Genomic DNA, 16,246 nt, shown 5'->3' on the forward strand with positions numbered 1-16,246 from the left:
TTTTCTCATCTTATTGAAATTCAATATTCTTCTTAAGTGCTTCAGTGTTTTTGTGCCAAAACATTTCATGGAATGCTTTTATTAAGGGTAAACTTTGTTTTCAAATGATTTTGTGCTCAATTTTTTATTCTCTTTTTAACTTACTCTCCATTGTTATTTTGAACCAATAAAATTGAATTATTTTTTATATAACAAAAAGCGAAGAAGTAAGAGTTTAAAGCTTTTAGAATATGAAAAACATTATTAAGTCACTATTTGGCATTGTTCATAACACTGTTCATATACAAGTACTGTTTACAATTTCGAAACTCTTGATAAAGTTTCGAAACTTTGCCCCATGAAATTGTTTTAACGACCCGATTTTCTTTAACAAACATATTTTTAACTAAGAGTTTTGAAACTTTCATCAAAGTTTGGAAACTTAAAAAAACATTATGTTTATAAGTTTCGATACTTTCACAATAGTTTTGAAACTTTCACAATAGTTTCGAAACTTTCATCAAAGTTTTGAAACTTCATGTGCATGTGGCCTTAATTGCATTCTAAAGCTTCCAATGGCTATAACTCATCACCAATGATCATAAACGGCCACCAACTCATTCCACACAATAAAAACACTCCAAGAACACTTGAACAAGGTTACTACACCTATCCAAGCTTAAAGATCAAGAGAAAAAAGTCTTTCATTCTTATTTTTTTATTTTCTCTTGTATATAGTGTATTGAGCCTTATTGAACATATTTTTATCCATTCTTGTGAACTTAATAATTGTAAACACCTACCTAGAGAGGTATTCTTGTTTATGCAAGTTATCTTTTGTTGAAAATGGAGTTGTTCTAGTTTAGCCTTGAAAAACCAGGGAATTGTAAAGGTTACTATTGAGCCTAGAAAAAGAAAGAACAAATTAGTGGATTTGTTGAAAATACTTAGTGGTGGAAAGCTAGGTAGTAGATATAGACTTTGGTTGAGAAAGTCAAACCACTCTAAATCGATTTGTGAGAAAAGTTTATTTATTTCTTCAAGTTTCCACCAAACTCTATCAAAGCCAATTCACCCCCTCTTGGCGGCTTTTGGTTTATCGATTGAGCCTAATAAATCCTAAAAGACAATGCATCATCATATATTAAATTATATTACAAATAATCAATAAAAATATTTAAAATTCGTAATAATTACAAAATATCGTATTAATCCCGTATAGAAATTTCTACATGTATTATCTTCACTAACATGAGCTTATTTTGAGTTCCAGATATCAGATTGATGTGATTCAAGAACCGTTAGAAAGGTAAGAGACAACCGGTCTTATATTCAGAAGACATGTTAACCAAATAACACTAGTATCCAATTCAAAAAGTCATCATAAGTCTACTTCTATTTTGGTCTTCTTTTCCAAGGCTTAGTCGTCTAGATCAATTAGAAGCATTTGTCTATCTTCCTTTTATTGGAGCCTTGTCATGCATATATCAATATGTCTTTTCATGTTGAAGGTACTAATAAAATTGTTCTTTGACATGCTCGATTAGGGCATGCTTCGATTTCTGCTATGAAAAATTGTCTCATTGCATAAATGACAATCTCAACAATAATAATCTCAATAATCACAACATTTGTCCTCTAGCTAAGCAAACCCGTATATCCTTTCATGTTAGTAGTTCTAGATCCTTGGTACATTTTGAACTCATACATATAGACTAGTGAGGTCCTTATAGGATTTTACTCACAAAGGACATATGTACTTTTTAACCATAGTTGATGATTACTCCGTATGACTTGCTAAAAGTTAAAAATGATGATGTCATTCTTCTTAAATATTTATTCTATCTCATTAAAACACACTTTTCATCTGTCATTAAAATTATTTGGAGTGATAGCGGAACTGAATGCTTTGGTTCTGAACGTGTTTCTCTGTTTTTATCCCTTGATATCCTACACCAAAATTCATTTGTTCGAACCCCTTAGCAGAATGTTATGGCTGAGAGGAAACACATACACATTCTTGAGATAGCCCATGCTTTGCAATTTTAATCAAATGTCCCTATTGAATTATAGGGAAGTGTGTTTTAGTAGCTTGCCATATTATAAATAGATTGCCAACTGTGATTCTAGGTTGGAAAACCCCTTATGAACTATTATACCATAAGATCTCTGATTTAACACACCAACGTATTTTTGGATGTTTTTGTTATACCACCAGCCTACAACATCAAGATAAATTTGCCCAATGTGCTTTGTCTTCTATTTACTGATGTTATTCTAATACTCAAAAAGGATGTATTTTGTTTGATTTAGATTTTCACAATTTTTTTGTTAGTAAATATGTTGTTTTTCATGAGCATGTGTTCCCTTTTCGATTTCCTACATAGGCCTCTTCCTCTTTTTTCCTTTATCTAGTGCTACTTTCGATTATAAATTTCTTGTTTTATCTCCACCACCTGGTGTTACTCCTAGTACACCCATTCTACCCTTAAATACTTTATCCAAAAGCGTATCACCTTCCAACACTTCTCCTACTCTGATTATTCCTAATACTTCTAGTTCTTCACCTTTTCCTCAGCATACTTTGCAGCAATTATCTTAAGAAGGTCACCCAAGTTCACCAGCAGCTCCAGTTTGTCCTAGAAAGTCTTCTAGAGTTTCTAAGTCACCATAGTGGCTCCATGGTTTTGTTTGTACTTTATAGCCCTTTGTTCCTTATTATATTAATAATTATATTTCTTTTAACTGTTTACCTTTTTCTACTTAACATTTCCTTACTTCTACTTGTTTTATTTTTGAACCAAAAACCCACAATGAGGCTATTAGGCATCTACATTGGGTTCAGGCTATGAAAGAAGAAATTCATGCTCTTGAGTCAAATAAGACTTGGTCTTTAGTTTCATTTCCATTAGGAAAGGTCCCTAATGGATGTAAATGGGTTTATAGGGTGAAATACACTACTACTAGTTCTGTTGAATGGCTTATAGCACGATTGGTGGCAAAGGGCTACAATCAACAGGCTGGTGTGGATTACATTAATACATTTTCCTCTGTTGTGAAGATGGGAACAAGTTGGTCTATTCTTGCTTTGGCTTCTGTATTTGATTGACCCTTACTTCAACTCGATGTTTATAACACCTTTCTCCAAGGTGATCTCGTGGATGAGGTTTATATAGATTTGCCATAAGGTTTTTACAGCTAAGGGGAGCATAAGGTGTGTGGGCTGCGAAAATCCCTTTATGGGTTGAAACAAGCTTCTAGACAATGAAACTTAAAATTGGTAGAAGCCTTTTTGAGTACTGGCTATGAGAAAAGTAAATATGACTATTCATTATTTACTATGAAGAAATGAAGTAAGATTGTAATTATGTTGATATATGTGGACGATCTTTTGATTATTGGAAATGACAAGGTCATGATAAATAGTTTGAAAAGCTTACTGCATCAGAAATTCAAGATGAAAGACCTGGGAGAACTGAAATACTTTCCAGGCCTAGAAGTCTTGAGATCAAAGGAGGGAATACTGATTAACCAGTAGAGATTTGTCATTGAGTTAATTGATGAATCAGGGATAGGAGGATCAGAGCCTGCTATGACTCATTTGGAACAAAATATAAAACTAACCATAGCTGAGTATGATGATATCTGCCAAGAAAAGGAGAAGGATGAGTTGCTTGTGGACAAAAGCATTTTTCAGGGACTTATTGGAAGATTAATTTACTTAATGCTCATCAAATCAGACATTACTTTTGTTGTTCATCACCTACGACAATTTATGCAAAGGCTTAAGAAGTCACATTTAAATTTTGCATTAAGGATAGTTCGATACATTAAATAAAGGCCAAGGCAAGGTATATTGTTTGATGCCAACATTGGCTGTGATTTAGTTGCTTTTTGTGATTCAAATAGGGCGTCCACTCCTGTCACAAGTAAATCGGATTCTAGTTTTTGCATTAAGATAGGAAATTCGTTGATCTCGTAGAAGTTAAAGAAGCAACCAATAGTGGCAAGATCATTAGGTAAAGCTGAATATAGGAGCATGATTGTAATCACAACAGAATTGGTTTTACTATGGTGCTTTTTGTGATTCAAATAGGGCGTCCACTCCTGTCACAAGTAAATCGGATTCTAGTTTTTGCATTAAGATAGGAAATTCGTTGATCTCGTAGAAGTTAAAGAAGCAACCAATAGTGGCAAGATCAGGAGCTTGTAATCACAACAGAATTGGTTTTACTAGTGGTCAGTTAGAGGAACTTGGAGTGAAATAACAGTAAATTCGATTTATCATGAGCGAACGAAACACATCGAGATAGATTTCCACTTCGTCAGGGAGAAGATTGAAGAAGGTCTTATTGATACTAAGTTTGTCCCTTTAGCATAGCAAATGACAGATGTTTTCACGAAGGCTTTAAATGTTCAACAACATAACTATCTCATGTCCAAGTTGGGGTTTAAAGACATTTTTGCACTCTCCAACTTGAGAGAGAGTGTTAGGAAGCAGCAACTGTTGAATTGTTAGATAGAAGCCAGTTGTAACAAATTAGTTATTTTGTTAGTAAGCTAATTGATTTCTTGATTAGCTGTGTTGTACATAAAGCTAGTCTATGATTGTAGTTGTTAAGTTGAAATAATAGACTGATTATTTTTAAATATTTTAACAACCAATTAATATAGACAAATACATGATCTTATATTGAGAGAAATTTTTGAAGTTTTAAAAAATTATAAAAAATAATAAAATAATTAATAATTAAAATAATAATAATTTTAAATTTTCAAAATACGAATAATCTGTTTGATTATATGCTATTTTGCGGACCAAAAAGAGCTGTCAGTGGAATAGTTGACTTCCAGGCATCGGTGGTGGGGAGTAACATGTTTGACATTATTTATCACTCGTGGAAACTTACAGGTTTTGAATGGTTATTGTTTAAAAGATGAACAACAGGTCCATGATTGCATTTGCATGGAAGATGGTGCTTTCACAAGTTACTTGTGGGATATATTAACTATTGCGTTTGATGTGAACATTATTTAAAAATTTTCCCAGTTTATCTTTGTGATATATATTTTATTCTAATATACTAAATTTTTATCATTAAAATAAAAATGTTCACATGAAAATTCTTAAAACTATTTTAATTACACTATCTACATTTTGAAAAGATAATTAATATATAATTAGTATCTTAAACCTATATTTTAAATATTTTTCGCAAGTTGCAGAATCAAAGCACCTGCAAAGGAACAAAACAATTTCCTTGTAGTAGGGCATAGGACCAAACACGAAACGCTAGGATCAAGCATCACTCAAGGATTGAAAACGGAGTGTCAAGAATCAAAACAGAAAGCATAAGAACAATTTCAAACATAAAAAAAGAACATATCATGTACTTTATACATTCAAATTACATCAAATATAAAAAGAATCTGCTCTAATAAATAAATAATGGTTTTATGGTTATAAGCATAAGTCCTGGAAAAATATAAGGACAAGATAAGTCTTAGGAGCTGCTGTTTTTGCACCATCTTAGCTTCTATATATGAACTTGAACTATTGCTTTTGTTAGGTTATAAGGATCAGCTGGGAGTGAGAACAAGAAGAAAGTGAGCAGTGTGAGCTTATCCATATGCATAAACTGATGGTGTTGGGAACGGAGGATGAATGCATAAATGACACAGGCCCAACATAAAAGATTTCTGTAAGGAGCTGGAAATCCAGCCCATACAATATCCAAGAAGTTTTCCTCAGAATTCTTTTCCCCCTCTCAATCAAATCATATATATCCCTTTTCCTTGGATTATTGTCCTTTTCCCTCGATTAGGGTTTCGTTTCATCGTTCATCTAACTGGCAAATTTCAATTTGCTGTTTGTCACCGTTTATCCTCTTCGATTCAGAGTTCAAACCCTAGAAGATTCCCCGCAAAAACTCCAGATGATTAGTTCTTTTTCCTTGTAATTTCCTTTCTGCTTTTTATAGTTTCTCTAATAACTCCGTTTTTCTTTTCAACAAAATGATTGCATTCCACCGTCCGTTCATATACCGCATTATGATTTTCAGGCAACTTTAGCTGATTCATTCCTTGCGGATCTTGATGAATTATCAGACAACGAAGCTAATGTTCTCGTAAGTTGAAACCATACTTCTCTTCTCCTTTTTGAATTTAAGTTTTTTAAATTTGATAATTATTTGAATCTTGATGTTCATATCACACTCGCAGGAGGAAACAAACGATGATGTTACAAACATGGAAGAAGATATTGATGGTGACCAGGCGGATATCGAAAACCTTAACTACGATGATCTGGACAGTGTTTCCAAATTACAAAAAAGTCAGAGATACATTGATATAATGCAGGTTCGTTTCATGTCGAAGCAATTGCTTTTGTTTTCTTATTGGTTATTGAATCTTTATATTTTCCCATATTTGATTGCTTTATAATCTCTCTCTCTGTGTGTGTGCGCGCGCGCGCGCGCGCGTATATAAAGGTTTATGGAATCTTTGTGTGCTTGAGAAAGTAGATTCACTATTCCCATTTTTTTTACCATACTGCAGAAAGTGGAAGATGCGCTTGAGAAAGGTTCTGATATAATGAACCAGGGAATGGTACTGGAAGATGATCCTGAGTATCAGCTGATCGTGGACTGTAATGGACTTTCGGTTGATATTGAGAATGAGATTATTATTATCCATAATTTCATACGAGACAAGTACCGTTTGAAGTTTCCTGAGCTTGAATCTCTTGTACATCATCTGATCGATTACACTCGTGTCGTGAAAAAGATTGGGAATGAGGTGGATTTAACCCTGATTGATTTGGAAGGGCTTTTGCCGTCAGCCATCATTATGGTTGTTTCAGTTACAGCATCGGCTACTAGTGGCAAGCCACTTCCTGAAGAAGTTCTTCAGAAAACTATTGATGCATGTGATCGGGCACTTGATCTGGATGCAGCAAAGAAAAAGGTTCTTGATTTTGTAGAAAGCAGAATGGGATATATTGCACCAAATCTTTCTACTATTGTTGGGAGTGCTGTTGCTGCTAAACTTATGGGTACTGCAGGTGGTCTTTCAGCATTAGCTAAGATGCCTGCTTGTAATGTTCAGCTGCTTGGTGCAAAGAAAAAGACCCTTGCAGGGTTTTCCTCTGCAACCTCACAATTTCGTGTTGGTTATATTGTAACAGACTGAGATTTTTCAAACTACACCCCCTGCTTTGAGGAGTCGTGCTTGCCGTCTCTTGGCTTCAAAAGCAACACTTGCAGCACGTATAGATTCTACTAGAGGAGACCCATCAGGTAATGCTGGAAAAACTTTAAAGGAAGAGATTCATAAGAAAATTAAAAATGGCAAGAACCACCTCCTGCAAAACAGCCTAAACCGCTTCCTGTTCCTGATTCTGAACCTAAGAAAAAGAGGGGTGGTCGTCGCTTAAGGAAGATGAAAGAAAGGTACTTTTATTTTGATTACTTTATCCTTTTTTTTAAAGAAATGGTAGCAATTTTTTTGTTTGTGCATTGTGCACCTTGCTTATCTGAAATGCATGTATCTATGTATTTTCTTTTTAGGTATGCTATAACGGACATGAGGAAGCTGGCAAACAGGATGCAATTTGGTGTAACAGAGGAAAGCTCTTTAGGTAAAACTTCAATTTTCCAATTTCTGAATAATCTTATTTTTTTGAAGTATTATATTTGAATAAACCATGATTTTGGTCTTCATTAGGCTTGCAATTTCTGATTATGTAAATACATGCATGCTCAACTATCATCTTTTTCTGCTCATGAAATGTCTCGGTCTGAATCTGACTCATGAGTTAATTTCATGTAGCATTTTCTAGGTGGGGATTTTATTCGTTTAATTTGAGGACCAAGAATAAATTTTTCACTTTTCAGTGAAAAAGAAAATAGCCTATTTCCCACTATTTTCTAACTGTTTTTTAACCGTCTGATATTAGGTGATGGACTAGGAGAAGGTTATGGAATGCTTGGTCAGGCTGGGAGTGGCAAACTACGTGTTTCAGTTGGTCAGAGCAAACTTGCAGCCAAAGTTGCTAAGTAGTAGGTTTTTCCTGTTTTTCCCCCCCTTTTGATCGGTTAACATAATTCAGTACTTTTTCTGCTAATTTCCCAAATTCAACTTTGCATGTTGATCACCTTGGTGATACTCTTTTTCCCTTTCCTTCAGGTTCAAGGAAAAGAGTTATGGAAGCAGCGGCGCTACCTCTGGTCTGACTTCAAGTTTGGCATTCACGCCTGTGCAGGTATTTATAGCTTCTTCTAAGTTGACAATGAACTAATGGGATGCCACTATTCTGTTGCATTTAATTTGACATAGGAAAGACTTGAGAAATTCACCTACAAACCTTTTACTAGGTGCAAGAAAGGATTTAGCATCTATGACTCAAAATAGGTAATGTTTAGCTTAAGGCTGTGCTTGAAGCAGAGGTGGCATTACAGGAAAATCCAGATGAACTATTTGTTTAAGTTTGCAATTTTGACTTCAATGATAAGAAAGCGCATTGCATGTTTTTTTAACAACTTTCTCTATTTTTGATGGAGAGAATTTGTGAAAGTCTTGGGTTGAACTTTTTACGTGAATCATAATTTTTTCTTTGGTATTTTTTTTATGTGTGGTAATGATTTATTCAACAGGGTATTGAGCTCACAAATCCTCAAGCTCATGCACATCAGCTTGGCAGTGGAACTCAGAGTACTTCTCGGAGACTGGAACTTTTTCAAAGATAAAGCGGACATGATTAGTTGAGATTGGTCGAAGGGAATTTACGACAATTGCGAAAGCGTCTTTGATGAGTTGTAATTGACCCAATGTTTGGTTATACTGTAATTACCTTTGATAAGTGGTGTATAGACTTTAGCACAACTTTTGTTAGCTTACCCATGGAGTAATTACCCTTTTCACGCAAGCTGCCATTCGATTTTTTCCAAGGGAGCAATGGAAGAAGGCAGCAATGGCCATGTGAAAGATATTTATTGCAATTCACAATCAAGCTGCCATTCGATATTCTCTGCTTTGGTTCTTTCTTTTTTCTTTCATTAGCAGGCGGCGGCACCAGCTTTAGTGCTGGTTGCCGTCACCAGTTTTTTCTTTTATCTCGCATCTTTGTTTTTCTTTGTTTCTAATAACGTTTTTTTTATAACACGAGTTTCTCTATTTTCATAGTATATTTTTTTCTACCAGTTGACACGTTTTATTTATTTATTTTTATGTCGTTTATTTTTTCTTAAGGTTGAATTTTATGTCGTTGCGATTAATTAAGATGACGCTCATTTATTATATCGTTGGTGTTTCTTGTTTTAGACTCTCGAATTGGATTTGGACACATGACCTGCGATAATTATCTCACGATGCTTGGCTCTGATTTGTGTTTTGTTAGTGATCTTTCAGTAGTTTAAATCTCTTGTTGTAGTTTATTTTCCTTAGATAATTATCTCACGATGCTAGTTTATCAATGATTTTAGGAGAATATCCCAATTATGTATCTAATTTAAGATTTTTATCGTAAATTTTTATTGTAATTTTAGATATTTATTTATTTATTAATAAAATAGTTGTTTTTATTTAAAATAACATGTTTTGAAAAATAAATTTATTTTACTGAAAATGTTTACGACTCTTGGTGTTTGTATGATTTTGTATATATTTTTTTATTATTTAATAATCTAGAAGTTATTTTTAATGGAAGAAACACAATAATTATGTCACCTCAATGTTCTGTAACATTTTTTTTATATGAATCAATTTTTTATTTCATAATTAATCCAAAAAATTAAATCTGAGAGTTAAAATAAAGAAACATCACCTTAAAAGTCCTTTTCTAATACTCTAAATTAAATGATAACATACATATGATTTTAACTTGAAAATTTATAACTTAAAAGAGAGGTTTATTTCTCAACATGTACATAAATGTAAAACTTTAAACGTTCAGAGATATTACAACGATAGATATGAATGATTATGATATTTGAACATTCGAGTTTTGATTTAATTCGATTATATAAGATTATATATATATATATATATATTAAGTTTGATTCGGATCGGATTAGATTTTTTTAAAGATAAAATCAACTTAAGTCAAATTTAAAATGAAAAAAATCTCGATTCAACATAAAATAATAATATAATTATCTTTTATATATAATGATACTTGCCATAATACCATTTCCTACGTTTTTCAATTAAAATATATCTTAGTTTATATATTATCATATCTTATAGGATAATATATCTTTTGAAAATTAGGTTTGATATTTATGTATAATACGATACCTAATTTTCAATTAGGTAAGCGACGTCAATAATTGGTGTACTTAGGTTTTGCAATAATTTCACGTTATATTTGCCACCCCATGTCGGCTTCCTCTCATCACGTACCTTCGTTCCATATTTGACGACACGTGTCAAAACACCATTTGCTTATCCACACTGCTCGAAAGTATCTACGAAGGACCTTTTTCTCCAATCTCCAATATCTGCACGTGCCATCTACTTCCAAAACCCTCTCATCAAGTAATCTTCTTACACGTGTCCAACCAGCTTCCTGCTCTATATACCTGATGCTTACCACTGGACATGCACAAAGTCAAATAAAAAATCGATCCGGTTTTTTCACCTAGTCAAAAAAATCAGATTTTAAAAAAATTAGTTCGGATCCTATTTGGTTTGGAGGATTGAATGGTGTAACCAGTTTCGATTTAAAAAAATCGATTTTTTAAAAAAATCGGATATAAAAAACCGGTTTATTGGCAAAACAAAATATTCCATTTCCCCAAGATTGAAAGCTTTCTCAGATTGGCTCGTCCAAGTGATGGTGTCTGGAAATTTGGAAGTCTTCCCCGTTGCTACTCGTGAATATGCACCATTTATTGGGGAGCTCTGGAATGATGCAGCCTTTCAGGCCACGTATAACCGAAGGCACGAACTAGAAATGCTGCCTAGAATTGCTACTTATTTCCTAGAATGGGTAAGCTGAATTTGCTAGTTTCTTAGTAACAGACATAAAGCGAGCATTTTACTCTTCACTTAATTGCATTTTGGTTTCATACTAACTCTGATATCTTCTTCTCAGGCTGTTGAGATCTTAAGGACAGATTATGAGCCGTCCGACATGGATAGCTTGTATGCCGAGGGAATCTGGATTTTTTTAGGATAAAAAAATTGGATTTCAAACCGGTTTTTAATCCGGTAAAAAAACTGATTGTCCAATTTTTTCCCAAACCGGTTATACTATCCGATTTTTAAATATTCGATCCGGTTTAAAAAAAACGATTTTTCCCAAATCCAATTTCATATATTTTTTTGCACAAAATCGAATATTCATATTTTTTTGTACACCTCTACTTACCGCCCAAAAATCATAAGCTCAATCAAAATTCAAAAGCTAAACTTCAAAATCAAGCCTTTTGTTTTCGATCTCCTTTGTGTCTTTTTTAAAATTATCTGGTAAATGATCCAAAAGTCGAGAGGATCGGGTCGTCGGATTCTAACGTACCCGGCTATACATCCATGCGATTCCATTTCTCCATTAACTCTGTTGAACTCGCTTATCAATCTCGGTGGAGACATTTGCAGCTGCAAATCCAAGTTTTTCTCCGTCAACAAGAGAAATGCTCGTGAAACGTTTCGTCAAATCACGAACCTTCTTATTTTCCTTTGGGAGATTAGAGATATGACGTCGAATCTTCCTGACTCGGTCGTCCTCAACTTGTCGGAGCTCCATCTGACTCTCCAGAAAAGTCGGTACCTTCTGGAAGACTGCACTCGCAACAGGGCTCGAGCGTTGATGCTGGTGAACTCGGATTATGTTGCGAACCAATTCTATATCCTGTTCCGGGCCTGGCGACGGGTCTGGATGTTTTCCCGCTTTCAACGGTTGACATGTCGAATGAAGCCATGGATTTGGTTGAGTTAATCATAAGGCAAGCTAGGAAAGCAGCATTTGATCCAGACCCGAAAGATAAAAAGGCTGTAAAAGATCTCATGCATATCCTGAACCATTTCAAGGAAGGAAACCCACCCGACCCGATTGAAATCAGACGGATCTTGGACCATCTCGGGATTCATGAATGGAGCAGTTGTAATAAGAAAGTGAAATTCTTGGATTGAGAAATCGGGACTGAGTTTTCCAACGGAGAAAAGGGAAGAGAAACAGAGCTTCTGAGTGGTTTAATGGGATTCGTGATCTATTGCAGATGTGTTATGTTTGACAGCGTTGACTTCGAAAGTCAATATCTTAATGGCCAATATAACAACAGCGGTAGCGAAGGTTTTAAGAAGATCAACGTTGATGATCTCAAGTGTCCGATTTCATTAGAAATGATGTTTGATCCAGTGATTTTATCATCGGGGCACACCTAAGATCGTTGTTCGATTCTAAAATGGCTTAGGTCAGGGAAAACCACTTGTCCCAAGACCGGCGAGAAGCTTACCAGCATGGAATTGATTCCCAATCTCGTATTTAAAGGATGATCCTGCAATATTGTGCTGAAAAGGCATCGCATTCGCTGGATCCAGCGGAAAGAATCGAGATATTTCGAGGACAACCATGGCTGGGAGTTTAGCAGAAGGAGCTATAAAGATATTGGCTGGTTTTCTTTTCAACGAACTTGTCAATGGAAGTGGTGAAGAGATGAACAAGAAGGCATTCGAGTCTCAGGTTCTTACGAAAACAAGCATTTTTCACAGGCTTTATTTGGTTGAATCCGACACGATCCCACATTTATTGAATATGTTGTTATCTGAAGATCTCAACACCCAAGAAAACTCTATTGCTTCACTCTTGAATCTTTCAAAGCATTCAAAAGGCAAAGGTGTTATAGTGGATAACGGAGGAAAACAGAGCTTTGATCGATGAAAATTGGGAGGCTATTCCAGGATTAGTAGAGTTTATTAAGAATGAAAACCATTATTACAAAAAGAATGCATTGGTTGCTATTTCCTGGCTTTTAGTGCATCCCATGAACCATTGGAGGGTTCTTGTATATGAGGTTATTCCTTTATTGGCGAATCTTTTGAGAGATTCAAAAAGGAAAGATCTTGTTATGGATTGTCTAGCAATTTTAGCTACTCTAGCTGAGAAATCGATGGCATTGTTGCTATTTTACGTCGTGGAGGCTTGTGGTTGTTAGTGGAGATTCTAAATACCTCAACTTCTAAGACAGCTAAGGAATACTGCGTTTCCATATTGTTGGCTCTGTGTGTCAATGACGGTCTCGATGTCGTTGATCGATTGGTGAAGATTCCCAACTCAGTGAAGGCACATCTCAAGCTCGCAAAAAGGTCAGTGCAATCACCAAGATTATGCACCAGTTCTATGAAAACAACAACCCCTTAGCTTCAATGACTCCAGTTCTTCCACATGAACTATTCTTTAATGTGTGGTAATTCGTGATCCGATCTTTTTCAAGTATCTGTTTATCAGGTTTCTATTTGTTCATACCTGCAATCTTCCAATGTAAATACTCATAAGTGTCTACACTGCTTGCTTGCTTTATCATCTCTTTTTTTAAGAGCATCCACTCAGCTTCTGCCTTTTTTAATGAAGTTGAGTAAAATAAAGGTCGCAAGACTATAATTGTAACATCCCGAAATTCAGGGTCAGTGACTAAATTGCAAATTTTGAAAACTATGTGCTTGATTTCAAAATAAGTTAAAAGTTCATGGATTTAGTAGTAAAGCTGGAAAATAACAAGGGTGTTATGGTCTTTTCTAAGAGAAGATTTTTATTTTCCCTTTTTAAGGAAACCACGTGGGAAAGGAGAGAATTATCCAGAGTCTTCTTCTCCAGCTTCTTCTTCTCCCCGTAAGCCTCATTTAAAGGTGAGTTTAATTTCAGCTGTTTAATTCTTGGATTTATAAGTTGATTTTGGTTCTTGGAGTATTATATAAGCTTAAGGAAAGCTTATATAAGCTTTAAACATCAAGAATAGAGAATTAGAAAGGAAATGATATGAAGGGTGTAGAAATGAAATTTTGTTATAGAAAGGTTTTTGAAGTTCTAAAGATGGATTTGACTTGTCAAGGGTATAATTAAGAAGCTAGAAGCAATAGAATTGAATTTGGAACATGTTGAAAATTTAGTGTAATTCTTGAATTACATATGGAGAATAGGATTTTGATGTTAAAGAGGTGATTAATGAATAGGAATGAGTTTGAATATGAGTATGTAAGTTAAAAATAAGAAAGGGGATGATATATGAAGTATTAAGCTGAAAAGAGTGGATTTTCGGGCATAAAAGAGGATTCTGGGCAGAGTGCATCGATGCATATTCATAGTGCATCGATGCATCAAGGTTAAAACCCAGAAATTGTTTGAAGGTGTATCGATGCATTGGTAATGCATCGATGCACTCTTTTGAAATAGAAACATCGAATGCAATTAGTGCATCGATGCATAAGTCATGCATCGATGCATCCCTATAATAATACAACATCGAATGCATTTTATGCACCGATGCATCAGTAGTGCATCGATGCATACCTTCATTAAAAGATGAAATTGGCTTTTCTCTGAGCCTAAGGAGTGATAGTTTCGAATATATCAATCAATATACTGATAAGTATTAATGTATTATTATGTAGATATAGAATGAAAGCTTGTTCCGGAACAAACTAAGGATTAGGATTGATTCAAAACAACGAGGCCCAGGTGAGTGCATCTTATTGTATAAGATTATATGGAAATTTGGACTTGTGATAAGTCTATTCTTATAGTAATAGCTCATTAAGTCTTGATTATAAGTATGTTAACGATATGAAATGTATGTATGTTTGATTATATGAATTGATATGTTTTGTTTTGTATGTGCTATGTGATTTATGTAAAAATACGGTTAAGTATTAATGAGAGAATATAAAATAAGTTATGAAATTATATGAATATAGAAGATAAGTCAAGAGATGTAGGGAAATGAAAATAGATGTTTATAAAGAGTCATAGGAGAACAAATATAAGTAATATGATAATGAAATATAAGGCTATGTGAATACATGGTTATGAGATAAAATATGTAAGAATAGGAAAATATGATGAGAGTGAGTTCATGAGAAGTGATATGAACTAGGTAAACATGAGTTGGACAAGTACATAGTGGTATGATCCATTATGGTAATTGGTGTAATAGAGCTTTTTGATTTAATGAGAGTTAAGGGAACTAAATAAGATTAAATTATAGAATGAAATAGGAATAGTATATCAATTAGGAAACTTGAATATAAAGGGACGATACGAATATACAAGATAAGTTATATGCTAAATATCTATAGAGCTATATGAAAAGATTATAATGAAATTATGAAATTGAATTAAGTAAATAGATTAAATTATTACCTAAATAAAAATACTATTAAATGATATATATTTAGAAATACGATATAAGCTATGTGAAAGTATTCTAGGTGTTTCTATATGTTATATGAAGTATATGATCATATATTAACAAGATATGATAAGTATGTTTACATGAATAAATGTGATTGGGTGAGAAATGATAGAAATTATATGAAAACATGTATATGTGAATTAGCTTTGTAATTAGGTAAATATATGAAATCATAACTATGAATTATGTGATGTGAAAGTAATCTATATGATTACATGTTATATGAATACAAGAACATGAGATATGTGACATGTGAATTATATGGAAATGATCTACGTGTAAGTGAACTATGTGACTATGTGATAATATGAAAAGAAGCTATGTGATACGTGATTACCTGCACTTGTGATAAATGTTATATGATATGAGAAATATGTTTACATATACAGATGGTATGTGACAGAAGAAAAGGAACAAGTGATATGAACTGTTATAAATGATAATGCCCATGTTATGTGATATGAGAGCTAGTGGTATAGTTGGCATGCCAAGAGTCGAGGGTTCTACGTGGTCATTCGGGACATGTATATAATTATGTGGAACCTATATGTAGTACTTCGGTACACTTATTGGAGCCATTGTATTATGTATGTGGTTCTTAAGGAGTAGTCCTTCGGGACATAGTGGTCCTACGGGACATATACAGTGGTCATTCGGGACATAGTGGTCCTACGGGACGAATACTGAACTAAGGTTCGGTGCCCCATGAGGGAATTGATACGAGCTGTGGTGACAGCATTAGTGCACAACCTCAATGTACTCACATACCTCTATTCTTAATAATATACATAGGCAATTGAAATACAAACTTTAAAGTGAAAGTGGTACAAGAAGGTAAGTTTCGTATGTGCATGATATGA

At 34.1% G+C, this 16,246-nt stretch overlaps 2 pseudogenes; both read left to right on the forward strand.

Annotated features, from left to right (window-relative positions):
- Positions 1-5,796: 5,796 nt before the first annotated feature.
- LOC120148987 lies at positions 5,797-8,871 on the forward strand (annotated as a pseudogene).
- Positions 8,872-11,380: 2,509 nt separating this feature from the next.
- On the forward strand, positions 11,381-13,548 carry LOC120148945 (annotated as a pseudogene).
- The last annotated feature ends 2,698 nt before the right edge of the window (positions 13,549-16,246 follow it).

Source organism: Hibiscus syriacus, unplaced genomic scaffold, assembly GCF_006381635.1.
Source record: "Hibiscus syriacus cultivar Baekdansim isolate YM2019G1 unplaced genomic scaffold, ASM638163v2 tig00110988_pilon, whole genome shotgun sequence".
Taxonomy (NCBI): domain Eukaryota; kingdom Viridiplantae; phylum Streptophyta; class Magnoliopsida; order Malvales; family Malvaceae; genus Hibiscus; species Hibiscus syriacus.